The 22,928-nt window shown below is 43.6% G+C and overlaps 1 protein-coding gene across 1 annotated transcript in view; it reads left to right on the forward strand.

Annotated features, from left to right (window-relative positions):
• SHROOM4 (shroom family member 4) overlaps window positions 1-22,928 on the forward strand; it is a 170,075-nt gene that overhangs the window by 44,498 nt on the left and 102,649 nt on the right. The gene's annotated exons all lie outside the window — the stretch shown is intronic.

Here is a 22,928-nt window from a genome sequence, read left to right on the forward strand (position 1 = left end):
GCATTTTCCAACTTAAGTGCCGGCCATGATGTTGGCGGCGTACTAAGCCAAAAAACAGCATCGGGGCTGACACTTTAGTCTGATTTCTGCTTGCACTCTCAGGAGGGTGTGAGAAAAAATCCTTTAGTCGGGCTAACCGCAGTGAATTGAATATCTCCGGGAACTCCTTCCTGGGGCTATTCAGCATCGTGCTAAATTGAATTGCCTCCTAGAATAGTCTCTGCTTTGTCAGATGGGACTCCTAACCTCACAACAGCACATACAATTGGTTGCAGACGCCCTCACTTGTCCCAACCTGTGCAGTTCCTCTTTCCTGCCTGGGGTGTCGCTCTCTGCTCTGTTGCTTCTAGCACACTTATGGTGCATACACACGGAGTGATCAGACAGCGATAACGATATCGCTGTCTAATCGTCATGCACCCTCCCTGGTGTGCTGGATGATCGATATCGATCATCCTGCACACCACCAACTCAGACGACTAAGCGACCCGCTTTCAAAGATCGCAGGGCCCTATAGTAACTTGCTCGATATCGAGCAAGTTGACCTGCATGCACGGCCGATGGACGATATCGCTATCGTCCATACGTGGCCGCGCATCGCTGGTTGTCGGTGAGTTTGAAGGGACCTAAAATGAACGATTTAAAGATAACTATATCGTTCAAATCGCTCATTTATATCGCTCCATGTGTATGCACCATTAGCTGATGCAACAAGCTCCTGAGATACAGACCGCAGTGAACTAGAAGCACCGGAGCAGAGAGCAACACCCCAGGCAAGAAAGAGGAGCTGAATAGGTTGTGACAGGTGCAGGGTGCTAGAATGAACACTAATGGCTCAATCTACAACCTAATACTTCAAATATTTAATTGGTGATTTAAGCCACACCCATGTTGGACAAATCGCATCTTCAGAATTTTTGCCACATCCATTTTGCCATTGCCATGCACTGGTTGAAAATCAAATTCCACTTTCTTGAATTTACCCTTAAGATGGTCACACATCTAAAGATTATCTGTCCAACCATCCAACTAGTTGATTGGTTGGAATGAAAATCTGGTAAGGTATGAAAGCAAATGACAATCAGCAATTTGCTCCCAAACGCCGGAAAATGGACAAAAACTGATGTTTGAACAAATTGTTTAGATCAAACATTTAACGAACTTGTCTGAACGTCCATTTTCATCTGTTTTCTGGCATTTAGGAGCAAATTGCTGATAATCAGTTACTCCCATATGTTACCAGATTTTCATTCCAACCAACCAACACATATATACACACATACATACAGACACTCATTCAGACAGATAGACACTCATACAAACAGACACACATGCTGTACAATAGGAACCACAGATGATAACCAAGTTATCAGGTAGGAGCGCTGTAATGGGTGGATTTCCAGTTAATCAGGAGCAGCTGGAAAATAGGGATTGTTAGTCCCTTAGGCAAAGAAAAAACATACAAAAGATACCAGCGCTCAAATGTGATAGCATTAGATATACATAATTTTTTTAATCAGAAGTCATATAAAATACACATGTAAAAATCAAATCATAAGACCAATACACAATAAGAAATTACTTAAAAAAAGGGAATAAGCGTGCTGAGCAATATATGAACATAAAGGTGAACCACCATATAGGCTGCATGTGTTCTGTTAGATGAGTAAGTTAGCAATGGAATATTCCACAATATCTTGCTGCAGCCATATTGTAAGCCTCTTGTACCGCAATAGTCTTGAAAGATTTGAAAGTCCCAAGTAATTGGTATGGTGAGAAGGGATGTGCACTCCCAATAGGAGATATAGTTATCAGTGTCCTATATCGAATGGGGTCTGTTTTTAGCAATGCTCTCAGAGCTCTCGCAGATGGATACTCCCCCTGGGCACGAATCCTGGTCCAAAGTCAAAAATCTCCAACGTATGGTAATCCCACCAAGGTATACGGAAATATAGGAATGCCAAGCGGTAAGGGTGGTCTCCTGTAAGCCAAGTCCTGATGCGTTTTGCTGCGTAAAGCCGCAGCTTTATCAAAGGACCTTTGATAAAGCTGCGGTTTCACGCAGCGAAACGTCACTGGACTTTAATAGTAACTTGTGGGAAACTGATGTAAATTTAAGACACATACTTCTCGTATGTAATTGATAATAATGCATGTGTAGCTTTTCTCTAGTGTCTTTTTCCATTGAAGTATACGCCCAAGTAAAGAGATTACAAAAAAGATTTATGTAGAATTAAGCAGAACATAAAGGGGTCTATTTACTAAGCTGTGTTAGGAGACAGAGTGAAAAGTGATAAGGTGCCAGCCAATCATCTCCTAATTGCCATGTCACAGGCTGTGTTTGAAAAATGACAGTTGGGTCTGTCTCTCTGTCTCTCTCCCCCCCCCCCCCCATATCCTAAACTCAAACTCCTAGCCTGGTATACAAAAGATTTTTTGTCCCCCGCACACATTTTGACGCTTGCTGTAGGAGCAGTCCCCTCCCATGTCTCTAGACCTCTCCTACAGTCTGTGCCACAAGAATACTTTGTGGACAGTTAAATGTTCATATTCCAACGATTTATAGAGGAGCAGGATATTCCCATAAGGTAAATAAGGACTTATATTGGTAGTAAAGTTGTTTCTATTTTTGGTGGGAGTTTGCCTTTTTTGCTTCTAATAATGCTTGTTTTGCTTTTTTTATTTTGTTCATGTATATTAATGTGATTCATGCTTGGTACTGTGATTTTTTATTTTTTTTTTAAATATTTGTAATTATGTCATTACTGTTCTTTTGCTAAATTACATTTTTATTAACTATAATAAACCCCATATAATTTGACTGCTCCATATGAGCACAACAGTGCCCAATAATCCACAGAACAGGAATATGCCCTGTTTACATGGAGGACTGGGTATTAACTGCTTTGAGCCAATGATGAGACTGTTTGCTTAACCTGTTCCCTCTGTAGACCGGATCCTCACAACATTTGTAGTGTTATATAGTGTTCATTATACAAAGGGAACAAAAAACATGTGACTGTAACTAGTAATTTACATTTATGAAGGAATTGTCCTGCTTGTTTGTAGTGCATGAGAGAAATACACATTCTAATGCACTTTTAGTACTAAAGAAAAATTGTAAATCGTGTGTTGTGACTGTCTGCATAGAATAATTTTTGTTTTTGCATTTGTCTGAAATCATTGTATATTCTAATAATAACACCATACTGACATTGCCACCCAATAAAGTGGACCTGCAGAACACACAAAGTACTTGGCATATATTTGTCCGCTGCTTATAGTGTAATAAGTGTTCCATAGACGTTCTCAATGGTTTTTAGTTATCTATTATTTATGGGGCGCCACAAAGTGTCTGCAACGCCTTACAAGTACGAATTACTGAGCATGAGCACAATACATGACACTTAGCCATATGTATGAATGAAGCTCTAAAAGGCGGCAATCCCCATATGTATTAAAGTGGTCCGTAGCAGATATTTGAGAAACTTGCCGGAGCTTATGTCAGATAGGCAACTCTATCTATACAGGAGATTATGTTGCCTATTGAAGTGTATGGGCTTCTTTTTGCAAAAATCTCCGGAGAGTCTTCACATCGCAAGGGACAGTTCTTATCGGAAGAGCTATCTAGAGCATAATTATTCATGCACATGGCTTTACTAAGCACCGGTATGCATGTAATAAAGGGTGGGATGTATTGCACAGAGGGCCTGATTCAGAGCCGGACGCTCTGACCAGAGCGCTCGCTCTGAATCAGGGCCCTCCTACCTAAAATTAGAGTGGCCTCCTGGCCGCTCGCATAGCTGTGGGTGACCACCCACAGCATATGCGAGCAGCCAAAAAGATGGTCGCGATAGTCAAGACCATCGCGACCATCGGGCTTGCGACGAGACCCTGCGGTAGGGTCTCGCTGCCGCAAGCCCAGGAGTGATTTTGGCTCTATCAGAGCCAAAAGCACTCCCACTGACATCACTAGTGATGTCAGTGGGGCCGGACCCAGACGGTAGGCGTTCCCATGGGAACGCCTCCGTCTGGGCAGCAACGCCCCCGGCACGCCCACCAAAGGGGGCGTGCTGTCACTCGCATGCACACGACGGAGCTCCCTCCGTCGTGCGCATGCGCACTAGGGCACCATCGACCCGCTTGCAATCGCTCAGCGCTCGCGAGCGGGTCTAAATCAGGCCCAGAGTATGCAATACACATGATACATCCCGCCTATAATTACGAGTAGGCAGAATAAAAATAAAAGGATGCAAATCAAATCACATGGCAGACAGAAGAATTCAATTATACTCAATATGTTACTGTGTGAGGAATAGGTTGTAGCCTCGAGCTTTAACAACCACAACTATTTAATTAGAAGCGCAGTGGCTACCGCACGTTAACTTATAGATTCTTGGGTAAGTACCAAACAAAAGAATAATGGGAGCACTAGTAAATGGCTGCTGATTTCAAAAATAATTATTACCAGTTATTTATATAGCGCACACATATTCCGCAGCGCTTTTACAGAGAATATTCGGCCATTCACATCAGTCCCTGCCCCAGTGGAGCTTACAATCTATATTCCCTACCACATGCTCACACACATACATACTAGGGGTAATTTTGTTAGGAGCCAATTAACCTACCAGTATATTTTTGGAGTGTGGGAGGAAACCGGAGTACCTGGAGGAAACCCACGCAAGCACAGGGAGAATATACAAACTCCACACAGTTAGGGCCGTAGTGGGTATCGAACCAACGACCTCAGTGCTGTGAGGCAGTAATGCTACCATTACACCATATGTGCTGCCCGGGTGCATCGGGTGCTCTGCCAAAAATTAAATACATACATAGGGCAACAGGGCATCACTCCAGAATAAGTAACAATGAATAGAAAGCAACTGTGCTTCTTGCAATGTTCCGGTTTAATTATAAATCGTCATCGGGCATAAGAATACAAAAACAAACTAACCTCAAATACCAAGCACCAAATCACCCAAGTGCAAACAGTCCTGTGCCTGCTGCCGTCTGCACCATGTGACATCTGGCGCACAGCGGCGCCTCTCGATGACATCAATGGGTGCCCTCCAAAATGTAAAAACCAAACAAAAGAATAATGGGAGCGCTAGTAAATGGCTGCTGATTTGAAAAATAATTACAATTTATTGCACATATTACAATTAAAACCGATTATATCAATCAAAAATACACAGATGGAAAATGTTTATCATGAAAACCATTGTATTCGTATATATGAAGCACGGATCCAGCTCTATGGTGTAAAAATTAGAAATACACAGTAAAAATTTATAAACACAGTATACTCCTTTCTGGTTATGTAAACTCAGAGCACATTAAAATGTCAGGCACCAGTCTTGTAGATTAGAGTGTAAGCAGCAAAGCATGAGGTATTTAGTTAGGTCACAGCCAATTTGCAAGCAGAGTTAGTATACAGTCACAGCCAGTTAGCAGGCAGATGTATAGGTTAGTAGTAGCAAGTTATTAAAACAGCTTATACTGGTGTTGATATTTGGTACATTACCATCCAACCCTTTGTATTGGATATACAGTGGGGTTTGGTCTTAGTGTCCTCACCTCTACCCCTAACAAATAGGGGGGAGGGTACTCAATATTGCTGCCAATACAGGTAGAGTGTTCACTGGATGCTTGGTAGTTAATGTCCGCTGTGTATACCTACAATCGATTCCTGCCTATACCTTCTAAACAATATTCCTTCCTATACCTTCTAAAATTGTCGCTATTCAGCATAATGAGTCGCACAAGAAATAAATGCTTTCAATCTTTGAATGTGGTTCCAAAGCACAAAAAGATATTATTCAATATAAAAATAGATGGTTACACGCTGTGATCTAAATACAATTAGCGCAAATAAATCATACAGACCCAAGGTACAGTTGTTATATATGCACGCGCTCTGGGCCCAGATACCGGCATCAGCATTAGAAACCTCCGTCAACAGCACAGCAAGAAGACTCAAGACTGGGGTCAGAGAGCGCACATATATACTCTTGCAGGGATAGGCAATACAATAGACAAGTTTGACATGATTCCATTGGTTCTTCTTAAAGGTGCTTTTGTTACAGGATAGTTCATAGGTCAATTCAAATAGACACAAATAACCTCCAACCACCCTTTGTGTCCTTTTTCCCGCTGCATGCTAATCTAAGCTGCTAACCTTACAGAATACATTTTAATGTTTTAACTCTCTATAGTCCATAGTTTGCAGACGCATGTTCCGATCTTCTCACCGATGATACCGGAAATCTGTGGAGACACAGTGGATCAGTACAACACCAAACACGGTCTGTTTACCATGTACTAAACCTTAGATATCAAATAATCTTTATTTCACAACATTAATAATTACTGAATAAACCTTGAATATTACACTTTAATACTAGGGAACCTTTTATGTAAGTGTGCAATGTGTAAGTATTGGGGAATAGGGAAAAGACGCTAGTTAGCGCTGTGCGACTGTGTTTTGTGGAGTACATTATGGTACGTGTTATGCAGGGATAATCATTTTATATGTTTTAGTGACTGTCTGTATTTGTATGTTGAGGACTTTTAACTTCTTTCTATTGTGTGGGAATCGCACAACGCTAAATAATAGCATCGCCGTATGTACTTATAATGGCGAGTTTCACTAAAAATGGCACTGGGTGGCCAGTCACAAAATGGCGTCTCATTGCCATTCGCAAAATGGCGTTGTGCAGATCTAATTTTAAACCGATCCTGTCTCTGCCAATTATCCGGCTTCGACACTAGCGATCCAAGGGTGCTGAGAGTCTCAGGCAGAGGGACCTCTACTGCTGGTCCGTGGCACTCCTCATCGCTAACACCGCTGTGGAAGATGGAAATCACTGGACTTTAGGTTTGCGTTCCACCTGCGTTCCAAATGTCACCTGGCCTACTGTGTTTATACATTTTTACTGTGTATTTCTAATTTTTACACCATAGAGCCGGATTCGTGCTTCATATATACGATTACAATGGTTTTCATGATAAACATTTTCCATCTGTGTATTTTTGATTGATACAATAGGTTTTAATTGTAATATGTGCAATAAATTGTAATTATTTTTCAAATCAGCAGCCATTTACTAGCGCTCCCATTATTCTTTTGTTTGGTTTTTACATTTTGGCTGGAGATCCAGATCCACTTTGTGGGGGTAGCTGAAATTGCTGCATACAAATTAATGACCCGTATTACATTCTACCAAACAAATAGCGCCCACTCCCCCCCCCCTTCTTGGGTAAGTACCTGGAGAAATGGGTTAATGTGTTCACGGCGGGCGTGATAAGGACAGAAAGCCCAACTAAACGCTGATTTTTGTTTGAGTCTTGCATCCACTAGCAGATATTAATGGATGACTGAACGATAATGACAGCGTTATCATTCAGTCGTCCATTAAACGTGCATGAATCGGGCACTAAAATGTTGGATGCGCACTCCCGCTGGTCGTTTCCGACATCAATCATTGGCCATCATAGCATTCTGTCTGAGGAAGCCGCTGAGGTATACCACAAGGCGCGGAAATGCGTTACATGCTTTTTTGCTCCACACATCTGTGTAAACAAACAGGGCGCTCTGGGCCTGATTCAGACCCGGTCGCAAGCGCTGTGCGCTCGCAACCGAGTCGATGGTGGCCCAGAGCGCATGCATCCATAAAAAAAAATAGACGCCCTGATTCAGAGCGAGCGCTCTATCAGACCGTCCTGCTCTGAATCAGGGCCTCTGTTGGATCATCATACTGTGAGTGATCACATTAAGCACTTTAATGAGTATCACAAATTGGGTCGGTGACCAGACCTCTGCTAAATATCCTTATTTGAAAAGGTTGGTGCATGGAAATTAGAGACACTATTCCTGGACCAATAAGAAATGATCATGGATTAAAAGCAGAAAGTGACCCTATAAGTGCGGTCTAATTCTAACACACAGAAGTGTCCAGAGGAATGTGGAAGTATCGTAACATTGGATCAAAACCTTTTTGTGAAGGCTCTGCTGGTTTGCAGATTATTCTTTTGCTTTGCTCAAGCAACACGCTCAGATTAAAACCTGATATTATTATGTTTTTTTTAATTTTCTTCGATGTACTTTTGTGTTTTATTTCATTGTGTTTTATTCATGGCCATATGTGTATGGAATATTAAATTATATTGAACACGATTGAGGTGTACGTTCTCCAATTAGCAGCGCTTGTTATATGTCTACATTTTCTTTGTATCACCCAAACATGCCGGTCAATCTGCCGATAACGTCAGATTGGCCATGTTCGGGGATGACGGAGAGTGTCTATACTGAACGACTAATCGTAGAGTGTAGACACTGTAGGGGATGGGGAGTCGTACGGTCTGTCCCGGTCACCTAGTGGATGTGCAGCATTTAGGAGGAGGGGAACATAAATCCACGTTAAGTGCAGCCTGCCGGCTGTAATTGAATAGCCCTGGGCACTGCATCGTGGCTAATCCTATCTTTGAGGATAATTGAATTTGTCCCTAGGACATGGAAGACAGGCATGGCAGACATGTAGGTAACAGTTATGCAGAATTATGTGAAATTATGCAGCCTGAGTAAAACACATACAGAACCAATTCAGCATAAGAAAAGAAATCCTCAAACTATTGTTATAAATTATTAGACAAAACCGTTTCAATGCAGGTATTAAAGACCTGGCTGTACTTTATGTAAAGGCAGGGTAGAGCTCAGAGTGCTGTAACAGGAAGCACAGTATCATAAGAGGCCCCCAAACCACCAGTCAGTCTGTCATGCCTGCTTTAAATAATGAAGGAGGAGGTTATAGAAAACCCTCTAATTTGTTTGCCAGCAAAAATAAACATACAATGGGGGGTGGAGATGAACTATAGATTGAAGCAGGAAATGCTGCTGGCTTAAGGGGGTCTTTATAAAAAAAAATCGCTCTCACCACCCCCCTAATGGTGCCTCAAAGATGTAACGGGGGAATTCAGGAATTTCAGTGAGAAGAATTTCTCTGACCACACAGAAAATCCTTTTCCAGTATATTTTCCAGTATCGTCTAAAAGTGTAAATTCAGATTTCATATAACTTTTATTGTTCTCAAAATATATTTCCTACACTGAGCATACCATAACAAGAGCAAATAATAAGTCTTTAGATTCTGATATTCTGTAACAGCGTACACTTTAAGACTGCAATTATTTTCCTTTTAGAAGAAACTCATGATCATTATAATTTTAGTTAATTAAATATTGTGCACCTGTAGATTCATTTACAAATCTTTGCATCTAGCTTACAATAAATATATTTTCAGATTAACAATTATTACAATGTAACTTTTGTCTGGTGGGCAGTTCTTTTAATATGTGCACAGTGTAAAGGTGCGTACACACTAGACAACATTTTAAGCGATTTTACCGATAACGACACAGCGTTAAGACTAATTTTGTTTTATCGTCTAGTCTGTACCCAATAGATCTCTAGACATGCGCGCTTCCGGGGGTCGCGAACGAAGTCCGCATCCGCAAGTCGTCTGTATTTGCAGCTCAATCTGGGGATGTCGTTAGCGATGCTATGCAGCCGAATGCAGCATGGCCCCGCTCCCCTTCCCCGCCAGAAGGTATGTGTATGCACTTACCGATGCCGGGTGCGTCGCTAGGTACACACATCGTTTAGTGGGTACCCAGCTTAATGCAGTACTACAAATTTCAAGTGTGTAGAACCAGATCTTATAGGCAGAATACAAGGAACAGGAATGTTCCCGTGAAGGTCTTTACTCCCCTGAATAAAAGTGTATCTGTTGAAATTCGTGGCGAAGGGAGAGTGCACTCCTATCTATTCTTTCACATGTGGAGTATTTATAGTAATTGTATTTGGAAATACAGAGCCTACAATGCTGGTTACAAATAAACATCCCACAGACAATGAAACAAAGAGTGCAAATTACTGTAATAGAATAAATTCCTATTTAACCTAATTATTGATGTGTAAAGAAGGAAACATTTATAATTGCTTAGGATTATTTCAGAACACGATAAGGTCACTATTAAAGCTGCCTATTTGCAGCTGAAATTGATGTTTTGTGATGTCAACCTATTTATTCTGATGGACAGGTAAATGAAACAGGTTATTCCCAGCTATATGCCAGCCTGGCACTCTCACATGTGAATTGTATGCAAACACAAGGTTCTGTATTGCTAGAAGAGAAAGTTTCAAAGTAAATATTTTGTTGGTGTTACTGGGACTGTGGTTGCACCCTGATGCTGAGTCGCACGTAATGCAGATGTTCATATAGTTGAGCAATTATTTGCAACTGCGAATACGCAAAAAGTTCTGAAAAACAATGGCGCACACGTTACACAGAGTGTATGCACAAAGTTGCTGCTGCAATCAATGGTAACAGAAAGATGGCAGAAAAATGATGGGCATTCCCGGGCAGTGGCTACTAGTGCATGCAAAAATGGTCCGTTCAGTTGGCATATTATGGGAGTGTCACGGGCATGTCAACGCAATTGGCTGCGTTCTCAGACGCACAGCTGCAAGCATAGGAGGCCGTGTTCAGACGGAGAGATTGCAGCTGCTATATTGCTGGTGTAATTTTCCAATAAGGATGCATCATTTGGTATTACAGCATGCACAAGCACTGACAGTGGGCATCTCAGTCCGTGCCCATTTGTCCTCACAGATGTACAGAAGTGAAGGAGTTTTTCCATTTGCATAAAGTTACAGGCGGACAACAGCCAATAGACGCTGCGGTGTGCAACTCAAAATCAGGCCCAAAATCTCTCCTTTCTTCAGCGTCCATAGGGATCCACAGGGATACCATGGGGATATTATGGTTGGAGAAATCCAAGCACCAAACAGTTAAAGCTTCAGCTCCCAGGATGCCTCAGGTCCTCCTCCATGTATACCCTGCCCCTAGCCATAGGCCTTCTGTTGTTCGTTTGGCAGGATCAAGATGCACCTTTGTAACACGGGACTGCTCAGGCAGTCCTAAGCTTTTATTTTATGTTTTTGGGTTGGCAATACTAAGCGTCTGAATTAAGACGCATATATTGCGACTCCATCTACCTCCGCCGTGCCGCAACACCAGTAACTTGGCTAGTGATTTCGGCGGGCCATGGCTGAGCTTGCTAGCAGCAATGCTGGGGCCTGGACTGCAACCGGACACACGTAGATGTTAGGTAAGGCGGTTCCTCGCTTATGCGGTATCGCGTGTGGCAATCCTTACTACTTGTGTCAGAGATGCAGCTTAGGGGAGGTAGACGCTCCCCTGCAGCTCCTCCCCCAACCCAGTCCCTACAAAGGGTTTTGCGAGTCTGAGTTCCACCTACCCTCCACGTGTATATGAGATACACAAGTGCGCTGCTGTAGCTGTTGGTCTCAGAAGAGTTTGGGTCAGTCTCCATGTATACCTCTCCCATGGTTAAGGTATACAGGGCTCTATATCCTACCATTCCTGGTGTTTGTGTAGTTGATTTAGAGTTCATTGTAATTATATTACATATGCATTGTATGTGACTGTTTGTTTACTAGCTGCTATTGACACACTTTTATTTCTGTCTGTCAGTTATAACTATCACTATTTTTTCTCTCCATCCTTTGGGGTGGAGGTTTTTCTCTGAGTACTTCGCATTCATTTGAGATTTGTGAAGACTGTCACATAGCATTGCATTTATTACCTTTATGAACATGTCTAAAGATAAAGGGAAACAGGAGGGGGAGCCCCCTATGTGTCTGCTCAGGAAGTAAAGGATGGTTTGTGTGTGGTCTGTTATAAAGAGCCACCTTACCAGTCCAGTTTACCGGTCTCTGGACAAGAGCCATCTTGGGTATCCTTTGTCCCAGGTAATGAAGCAATTTGTGGATCGTATGGCTACTTCCACAATGCCTCCTTGGATGGGGTGTCCACAGCATGCTATGTTTGCACCTCCTATGCATCCTTCTTGGAAAGATGTTTATGGCCATTCTAGTCAGAATATGGCACCATCTAAGGTTGAAAGCAGACCGGTAGTTACTAAGGCGCCTAAGCGCAAGTTATCTTTTTATCAGTCTGCTCAACATACGAATTCAGACGCATCATCAGAGGAATTAGATGATGCGGAGGGTTCTTCTCCAGGGTCTACTCTGGGGAGGAGGACCATCCATCCACAGTGGATGTTCCTTCTTTGGTGAGGGCGGTTAGATCAATCCTAGATATTCAGGATGATGAACCAGCTCATAGCATGAAGGCTTCAATGTTTAATCACTACCGGAATGTGGTCAAGCCGGAGTTTCCTGTATCTGAACAGCTCACTGAGCTTATGGAAGAGGCATGGGGTAACCCGGATAAATGATTTTATGTGAATAAAAGAATAACGTAGTCGTACCCTTTCGCCGCTTCTGTATGTTCTAAGCGGGAAGTACCTCCTGCTGTGGATGCTCATGTAACGCATTTAATCAGAAATGCTACATTGCCTATTCCATCAGCATCTTCTCTGAAGGATTCAACAGGTAAGAACATTTGAAGCATGTCTTAAGGCAATATTTTCAGCATCTGGAGCTGTTACTTGTCCAGCTATGGCTGGAGCCTGGGTAGTCAAATCTGTTGAAGAATGGATGGGGGCATTGGAAGACTCTCTACCAGATGCTACCAGAGAACACATGATGTATATCTCCCACATACGGAAGCTGTTTACTATCTGGGTAGAGCTGCAGTAGATGGTGCTTCTTTTTAGCTTCTAAAGCATCAGCAGCTTCAATAGTGGCACGCAGGGCCCTTTGGTTAAGATCCTGGAAAGTTGATACAGGATCAAAGAGGGCGCTAGAAGTTTTACCTTTCTATGGAAAGGTACTTTTTGGAGCAGAGTTGGATAAAATTATTATTACTACTTCAAAATCAACAGGTCTGCCATCTATGGCCAATATAAAGTCTGCTTTATTTTCGGTCCTTCCGTCATCAGTGACGAGCAAGGGAACAGTCTTCCTCTAGGTTGACTAGTTTTCGCAAGACAACAAGGCAACAAACTAAGAGTTCTGGCCCGCCAAGACGTCCAGCTTCTAACTTGGATGACAAAACTTCGGCCTAATGGGGCAGGCCGCCTCCTGATCCCAGGGTGGGAGGCCGACTTCTTCAGTTTGCAGATTATTGGCATCAAACAACAACAGATACCTGGGTCTGAGAAGGGGTTATTATTCCTATCTATTTCTGGTTCAGAAACCCGAATGGGGCTTATCACCCTATACTAAATCTAAAAACCCTCAAGTTTATCCATGTACCCAAGTTTCGGATCGAAGCTCTCCGGTCAATTATTTTGGCAATGGAGCCAGGGGATTACATGGTTTCCCTGGACATTCAGGATGCATATCTGCGTGTTCCTATTATACCATCCCACCAACAAGTTTTACAGTTTGCTGTCCTTCAGCAGCATTACCAATTTCAGGCTATACCCTTTGGCCTTTCTACGGCTCCCCCGGGTATTTACCAAGATAATGGCAGTCGTGGAGGCCTATCTCAGGCGTCGGGGAATCGGAATTCTGCCATATCTGGACAACGTTTTGATATTGGCACAGACTCAAGTTGTTTTACAAAGCCATCTTCAAATGACCATAGCCTGTTTACGAAAGCAAGGCTGGGTAATCAATTGGAAGAAACCTTCACTTTCTCCAACACCGCAGATGGTACATCTAGGAACGTTGCTGGATTCTTGGGCACAAACTGTTTCTGCCAGAGGACAAGATTGTAGCGCTGTCATTACAAATGCGCAAGCTTCTACACAAGCGAAGGGTATCCATTCAGTTAGAAATGCAGGTCCTGGGATCAATGGTATCCACCTTCGACATGGTGGGGTATGCTCAGTTCCATTCCAGGCCTCTGCAAAAGTTTGATTCTCTCCAAGTGGAATGGACAATATCATCTAATAAGGTCTGAGGATCATTCTCACTCCAGAGGTTCGTCACTCTCTCCTGTGGTGGCTGAGAGCGGATCATCTGAACAAAGGGCACCCATTCTGGGTTCCAAATTGGGTGCTTCTCACCACAGACGCCAGTTTCGCGAATGGGGGGCAGTGACTAGTCATCACACCTTTCAGGTAAGATGGACAAATTTACCTATAAACATTCTGGAACTGCGAGCAGTGTACAAGGCACTTAACATGGCATAGGACCTGCACCAGGGCATATGGGTCCAGATTCAGTTTGACAATGCGACTACAGTGGCCTACCTCAATCATCAGGGAGGCACAAGAAGTTACGCAAAAATACAAGTGACAAAGTTTCTGATTTGGGCAGAACTTCATCTTCCGGCCATCTCGGCAATATTCATACCGGGAGTATTCAATTGGGAAGCAGACTTCCTAAGTCTCCAGGACATACACGCAGGAGAGTTGTCTCTTCATCCAGGAGTGTTTCAGCTCCTGGTAAACAAATGTGGTCTACCAGAGAGAGATCTCATGGCGTTACGTCACAGCCACAAGGTTCACAGGCTCGGGTCCAGGACCAGACACCCATCAGCAGCCTTCGTGGACGCACTGGCAGTAAGATGGGACTTCAAGCTGGCGTATCTTTTTCCTCCGATTTCTCTCCTTCCCAGTTCTCAGGAAATTCAAGCAGGAAGGCGGAACAGTAATACTGGTGACTCTGGCTTGGCCGGACGTCATTGGTTCACCGACATACAGAATCTGTCCATAGACAGTCCGTATCCTCTTCCCTCTTCCTCATTGGCAGTATCTACTAACGCAGGGTCCCTGTCTGCATCCGGACTTGCCTCGTCTGGTTTTGACGACGTGGCTCTTGAATCTTCCATTATAAGAGCAAAAGGTTCTGCAGAAACTGCTGTTTCTGCATAATTTTCTGAAAAATGGACTTCATAAATTGTCCCCTTAGTGGATTAAAAAACCATACATAAATAATAAGAATGTTCGCATATCATCAAGCCTGCAATGTAACAGAGGTACAATCTAATCCTTGCCATGGTTATCCAATACACTAGCATACACAAGCACGTTCCCAAAACTCCTTTGTACAGTCAAGCCTCGTTCTCGCGTCCACTACGCTCCAGGCCTCGGTCTTCATTGTTCTTTTTATTTGTTTGTGTGTTAATCTCCTTTAAAAAAATTGCTACTGACTATAGACAGCAGGAGAGGAGAAGTATAGTCTTTTATAGAACAGTTTATAAAACGTTCATGGGCTTAGGAAGCAACTAAATAACATGTTTTGAGTGCTGTGATGCTTATTCAGATGCATGTTAAACTGTCATTAAAGGATTTTTCATCCTTGAAATAATATTTATATTCTAATATTTTAAGAATAAAACTACATGTTAAGTACAATTGCGAATAATCTCGGAGGGTGGGCAAGGTATTTGTATATTAATTATTTATATAGCCCTCATACATTATCTCCTGCAGCATTGTACAAAGTTTTTAGTATATGGCTACAGGGTATTATAGTAATGGGATGTAGTCAAAAGGTTGACAATGATGACATTCATAAAGTTAACACCACAATGTCGACCGTTATGATGACATGTAATGTGTTCACATTCTCAGAATGTCAACAGGTGAACTGTCGACATTGCCAGAATGTCAACTTTAGGCTTCAGGGGGACATTGGGGTCAGGCGAGGGCGGGTTAGGCACTGGAGGAAAGTTTAGGGTCCATGGATAGGGGAGAAACACTCACCCGAATTTAGGTCTGACCTGGAACTCAGTCACAATACCGCCGGATCCCAGGAAGACGCTGCTGCAGTCTTTGTGAGCAGGTGAATCATCACTGGGCCACCAGGGACGATATGTCAACATTGTAACCTTTTGACATTGCACTACTGTCTACATTATAGTGGAAATTGCGGGAGATGCCCGAATTTGCGGGCAATCCTCCGCGGCCCTGGAAGTGTAGGTGGTCCTTCCGCGTCCAGTGTCCTCTTCCTAATGAAGTGGGCACTTTGGGGAGGTTATTGCAGCAAATTGCAGGTAATTGTGAGGGGACGGGGTCAACATGACGTGTTTCTATGCAAATGACGTGTGGTTCCAGGCCTCATCCCCATCTCCAGTCAGCCGGCATCTCCCCTCTAAACTACCCCTTGAGGAGAGATTTGAAAAGTAGGTATGGCTTGGGGGTCTGTGGCATATTTGCCTACCCTCCCGAAATGACCAGGAGGCTCCCGGTCACCTGGAAAGGTGGACAAGTTTCCCGGCCAGCCGCACTTCTGTCGGCGTCCCCCTTTCCCCCCTCAGCCATCCACTTGACTCGCGCTGAATCGTGTCATTGTGGCTCCGCCCCCTGCCGCACAATGCCGGTAACCCCAACATTTTGTAATGGGGGCAGTGCCGCTATGATGCAATCGCGCAGTCACACCACACGCTCCTCCCCCAAAAATGTATGCCACAACTTTCACCGTGCCCTTCGTTGTGCCGAAGAGGCAGCCAGATTGTCGGCAACTATGGTCTGTGGGTTGTGTGAGTGTGAAAGAGAGAACATATGTAAAATTATATGTGGCCTGTATAAAGGGGAGCTAGTTGAGTAGAATAGTCTATGGGGATTATGAGTGGTTCTGGAATTTGATCAGCTTGTCTGAAGAGTTTTCAGGATTCAATAATATCTGAAGGTTTTGTCATCACAATAATATTTTCGTTTTTGTACTTTAATGTAAAGAAATGTGTTCATATACTTAATTCTGGACTTTTCATTTCAGGGCTAATTTAAGGGACATTTGGGGTCTTTTTTCTAAGCTGTGTTAGGAGACAGAGTGAAAAGTGATAAGGTGCCAGCCAATCAGCTCCTAACTGTCATTTTTCAAACACAGCCTGTGAGATGGCAGTTGGGAGCGGATTGGCTGACACCTTATCACATTTCACTCTGTTTCCTAGCACTGCTTAGTAACTAGTGCCCATAGACTTTTTCTGACCTTATTAATTTTCAAACAGTCATGCAACCACAATTAGGGACCTTCTAGTCCTGGGGTGGGGAACCTCTTTTCTGCCGAGGGCCATTTTGATATATATACATTTTTTTTGCATGCCATGCTCCCTGAATGTGACATCACACAGGGCAGGGCCACAATCCCTGGTGATTACAGCAATGCCCGCAGCATCCTGAGGAAACTTCGGGAAGCTGTAAGGGCAGTGGTGTGACTGTCTGAAGCGTCCTAAGGATGCTCCAGGTGGCACTGCTGTATAGATTCTGGGTGCAGGGTGCTAGCCCGATGAGGCTAGCAGAAAAAAAGCTCAGAGGGCCAGACCAAATGATTCCGCGGGCCTCATATGGCCCCCGGGCATGAGGTTCCCCATCCCCTGTTCTAGTCAGTCAGTGAATTGTGCATTTCTGATGTAGTAGCTCTTTCAGTCATTTTTTATGAAAGCAGGTGAATGGAAAAAATGCTTTGACTTGTCTTTTATTTGTGGTTTACACTTTGTTGTCTAGAATGCTATTTTGCCATTTCCCATTACTTCTGCCTTTTATGTTACTGTGTAAAAAGTGTGTTTGATATTTAACGTCCACAACATTATATTTATATAGAATGTTATTTTTTTTTCCCCACAAGTTAAGCATGTGTCAAAGCAGCATTTACATATGTTTTTAAGTTGGCAAGAAACATGTAAAACACATATCAAACACTACTAGGTCAGTATCCTTAAACAGCACTTCGTATTAAAAATAAAGATGAGCGGTTCAGTTTTGACTCTGTTCTTATCGCCGAATTCTATTATTGGCTAGCCAAAACACGTGAGAGCCGTATAGCCACTAAGATGCCTTTTTTTTTTTTTTTAGATCTAACATAACCGAATAAAACTGAACCGCTCATCTCTAATCAAAGAAAAGGACAACAATGACCACAGTATAAACAAATTGTGTTTTTTTAAAAAATAATCTGGTTATTAAAGCTCCTTTTACACCCTAAATAAAGATGTTTTAGTAAAATATGCTTTTTTATTAGGTACCTCCACTTTGTTATAGGATATAACTTTCTATAGTCCTATGAATGTATGTAATATATTTCTTCTTCTAAGAATATAGAAAAGCCCAGCATATGTAAAACTGGAGTGTGCCCTCTTTCTTTTTTTATTTATTCAATTATTTCCTTTACATTTCTCTTTATGCAGTGAATATTGTTCACTGTACTCGAGACAAGTTTCCACTTGTCCCTTTTATCAGCTATTCATTTTATGGGTCCCTTCAGGGCATTGAATTCCTCCCTGACTGCTAATGTATTTGTCTGCAAGGGCTATTCTCAGGGGGTGGGGGTGGGGGTTCTGTGTCTTGATTACAGTCAAATCTGACTTCTTTATTTAAGTCGGTGTTCATTCTAGGGCCGGGAATATATATGGAAAGGACAAAAGATTCTGATTAAATATAGTCTTTGTTCCACACAACAGGGGTGGTCATATTTCTTGTGTATACAGTCCTGCTTTCATAATCACCGTCATCCTACTTCTGACAGTTCAGGTCAGTACCTACTTTGTATGGTGTGTGGATCTACAATCTTACATACTTCCTCTTGGTACTTAAACTGAACTTGAGGGAAGATGTATGTGTAATGTACTCCATACACAAGAACCTATACTCAGAATGCTATTATAATGTTGTTCATATTGAATGAATTTTCATATAACCAAGGGAAGTAGAGCAGACGGGGAAATGAGATGCAGCTGACTTCAGGGAATAAGAAAAATAAGCCTCCAAGTATTGAAGATGCAATTTTTTTTTTTTTTTTTTAGATTTGATCATCTGGACATATAAAATGATGTGATAATGCTAGTAATATGGCAGTTCCTATTATATAACTAAACGGAGACTGAGAAATAAGTTTTGTTGTGCTGTGAAGTGTAACATTAAGGGGTAAAATTACTTGGCAGCGACGGGATTTTACATTCCTCGGTTTCTTGGCGGTTTTAAGCCAGCAGTGATATTAATGGCAAATCGCACTGGGAAGCTAACTACATTTACTCCTTATGGTGCATACACACGGGATGATCGATAACGATATCGTTGTACGATCTCCCGGGTGTGATGGATGATCGATATCGAACATCCGGCACACCACGAACGATATCGTTATCGTTCTTATCGTCCATTTTAATCGTATCGTGTGTACGCACCATTAGATTTTGTGTTTATGACCTAGGATGTGTACTCTATACAACAGCTGAGAAATGCTTTATTACGGCAAATATGTTTAGCCCAGACATAAATAATTGATACAACATGGTATCATAGAATAAAGATGCTGAGGTACCAGGCCTCCTGTGGAATAATATTAGTTACTTTGCTATGAGTGACAGAACTTGGTGCCTGTTCGGCATTCCCTCTCCCACTTCATAATCTATTTTCTAGTGACTGTTGCGCAGGTGTCAGCGGTCAGTATGTAAACATAAGTGATGCAGCCGTGCTGCAGATGGCTGGCTGCTGTCACCGCAAGATAGAAACAGATACTGCTTAGTGTTACCTTTGGGGGGACTTTTACAATGTATTGTGTGACTTGCAGTTTATTGCCACAATCCTTGCCCATAGTGGTGATATCACTGAAAGCTGCCCTGCCCCCTCTATAACTGAATGTTTAAAAGATACAAAGGCAAACTACTGTAACTGGAAGCAGTATGGTGGGTCATACCAGCCAGGGGTGTGCCCTCCTCTACCCAGTTCCAGACGATAGCTGGAAATGAATAATATGGAAGGGGGAGACTGGTGAAGGAGAAATGAATTACAGGGAGGGGTGATTTACTAAATATATTCATATGTCATGGTTAATATTAGAAGTTGTCAGTAGATGATCTACATAGAAAGAGATGAAGACTGCAGCACTACTGCTATGTCTAAGTATACAGTAAATCTATAACTGCATACATTCACATTTAATGACTATTTCTGTCTGCACACAGAGGCATACTGATAGTTAAGAGCTCTGAGTCACCGTGATAACAGGTAGGCCCTTAACCTTTAGCACCAAAATAATGCTTGGTAGTGGGTTTTAAAATTAATAACTCAGTTGGGGATTTTGTCATATACAACAGCATAGTACCAACGTATTTCTTCTGATAGATGCTATGAGGAGCTCTGCTTAATAATGTAATGTGGAGGGGAGTACCAGGGCAATCAGTGGTCAGGACATAGTTTTAGTATTTGTGCTTTTAGTATATGATTTTCCTGGATGAAGGCTTTTCAGAATTTTAACAAAAATCAAAGTCCCCAAACAATCACTATAAAAGGTCACACCTGTACACAGTGCATGTTTAATTAAGCTCAAAATAATCAAGCATTTTAATTACCCCTTAAACAACCTATAAACCCTAGCAATGGGATTCATGCATTGCTTCTGTTAAAGAGCCATTACATAATGAATAATGTTGCACTGGTTGGTTGGTTTCACCCACATAATTCTATACAGGGGATGTGTTCGGGATGCTGGCTCTCGGAATCTCTGCAGTGAAAATTCCGACGCCGGCATCCCAACAGGGTTAGGATACTGGCACTTGTCTGTAGGTATCCTAACCCTCCTTCACTGGTGCCTGGACCTAACCTCTCCCTCTAGTGCCTAAGCCTACCCCCTCCCCCAAACCTAACCCTCCCCCAACCCCTCTGCTTACCTTCGATATGCCAGCGGTTGGGTTGCTGACGCCGGGATTCTGGCAGGTGTAGGGATTCCAGCACCGTTATTCTAACCGCGCTGGGAAATTAAACGTAGCCCAACAGAACCAATGGACCATACGGTATGCAGTCGGCAGAGCGGGCCCTAGCCAATTGGATGCCCTAGGCAAGATTTTGTCTGGTGCCCCCTAGCATATAATCCCACCACAAATCTTAAACAGCCCATAGACTGTGCGATACGCACCGTGCGACGAGACAGAGGATCCGACGTCCAACATATCGGGCGGTCCCCACACACACTGCAGACGGGTGGCCGACCGCCCGATATGCCGGTTCCCCCATCCCCCACCCTCAAGGCGCTGCATGGGATTGCACATCGCATCCCCTGATCAACTGAACCTGCAGTAAGATCTGGGGGTGTGATGTACGACCCCACGGGTGCACGCTCGTTCCGACATCATGCCCATACATGGTGCGATATAGCAGCCAAATCGTACCAATCCGTCGGATTGGGTGATTTATCATACCATGTATGGCCGCTTTAGTGTGGACCAAGCTGGGAAAGTTGAAACATAAGTTGGAAAAGACTCTTGGGTATCCTGCTGTGCGCACATCTAGGATTACCCCACACAGGCCGAACATCATACTGCGGCTATTTCTTTTCATGTAAGGTACCTTACTGCTGCCTTCACTTATTCTCTGTACTTTTATCAGTGGACACTGCTGGACTCAGTGACACCGCACACACACTACCCATATTTTTTTTAAACTTACCTGTCCGAGGTCCCGCATTGGGTGTCACTGCTGCTCAGAACACTGGAAAAATGGCCGCGTGGCCATTTTCCGGTGTTCTTCGCATGCGCAGTAGACTCCGGGCACTAGAGTGTGCCCGGAGTCTACTAATGCTCCGGTGGCTGGCCAGCCGCGTCAGTCGGCTGCCAGCCATCAGGGAGAGAGGAGGGGGCCCCGCACAAGGAGTGTACACGGGCCCCCTCCTCTCTTAAAACGCCCCTGGCTTGGACTATGTCTAGCACCTATGCTAACACTCATTCCTTCTTCCTCTGCATGATCTGCTAGAGGAAGAAGTAGCTGCAGATGTTGGGCATAGTGACAGCTCAACTGGGCGGGCGATTTAAAGGCCTGCCCATTTGAGCTGTCCAGCTTGGCATATTGGGCAGACGAATTGGTAAGTGGGTATACACTTACCAATCATCAGGTAGTGTGTACCCAGCTTTACCCTTACATACAAACTTGCTTCAATCTATGCATCCCTGCAACCCTGGATATCAACATATCTAGGATATCATACATGACATACTTCCTTTTTTTTACTTGGTTATAATAATGACAAAACTTTTTTTCAAGTGAGACAATCTAGACCTCACAAATTGAGTTTATGTAAAATATGTCTTAGTTTTTTTTACTTCTTTGAACAGTTGATTTAATGCATATGATATCAATAAAGTACAACTATTTTTTATTTGCATATTAAGAGTGCCCCCACGTTTTTCCTTTGCCAGCACAGTCAGACAGCACCTCAGGCACAGTGACTGGCAGCACCTCTCAATCTAGTAAAAGATCAAGGCTCCAGCATCACCCCTCTGCTCCCACTGCCCAGACCTCTAATTAAAGACAAACAAAAACACTCTCTGGTCTTTGGAGTGGGATCAACTGTCCTTGCTGCAGCTGCTGGTCCTGTCCTGAGTCCTGACTTGATGGGCACAGGACAGCATCGGAAAATGGCTCCTCACAGGCCATGGGGGAATATCCGCGGCTGGGCATGAGCAGCAAGCTTACCTGCGGCCATCCTGTTAGCCAGAATGAGCTTCTGCGCATGCGCAGAAGGGAAGCTCATTCTGTTTATGGCCGCTGCGCGAGGAGGAGCGCACGCTGGAGTAGCTAGCCGGGGCAGATAGGTAGCCGGTAGTTTCCACGGCCTGCAACTACACAGCTGCTATGGCCGGCTCTATGGGAGGTAGGGTAGATAGTGCTGCCCGCTGCGACTACTGGCTATCATAGCGACAGAGCCGAGGGATGCCCCTAAGGCATTCCAGATGCCCTAGGCATTTGCCTAAAATGCCTATGCCAAAGGCCGGCCCTGGCAGTCGGGAAGCCGACGGACGTCATCCCGACAGCCGGCTTCTCGATTGTCATATCCCGGCAAGAGTCTAAAGACTAGGTGTCAACATGCCTACGCCTGTCATTAGACATACACCGGGAGACCGACGCCCATCATCCCGATCGAAGGGACGCCGAACGCGAATAGCCGCGGGGGGGTGGGGTTTAGGGTTCCCGGGGGTGATTTAGGACTAGGCACCCCCCCCCCCCTCCCCGGGAGGTTAGGTTTAGGCTAGGGGAATGGGGGTTAGGGTTAGGCA

Source organism: Taudactylus pleione, unplaced genomic scaffold, assembly GCF_031769625.1.
Source record: "Taudactylus pleione unplaced genomic scaffold, aTauple2 ptg000352l, whole genome shotgun sequence".
Lineage (NCBI taxonomy): Eukaryota > Metazoa > Chordata > Amphibia > Anura > Myobatrachidae > Taudactylus > Taudactylus pleione.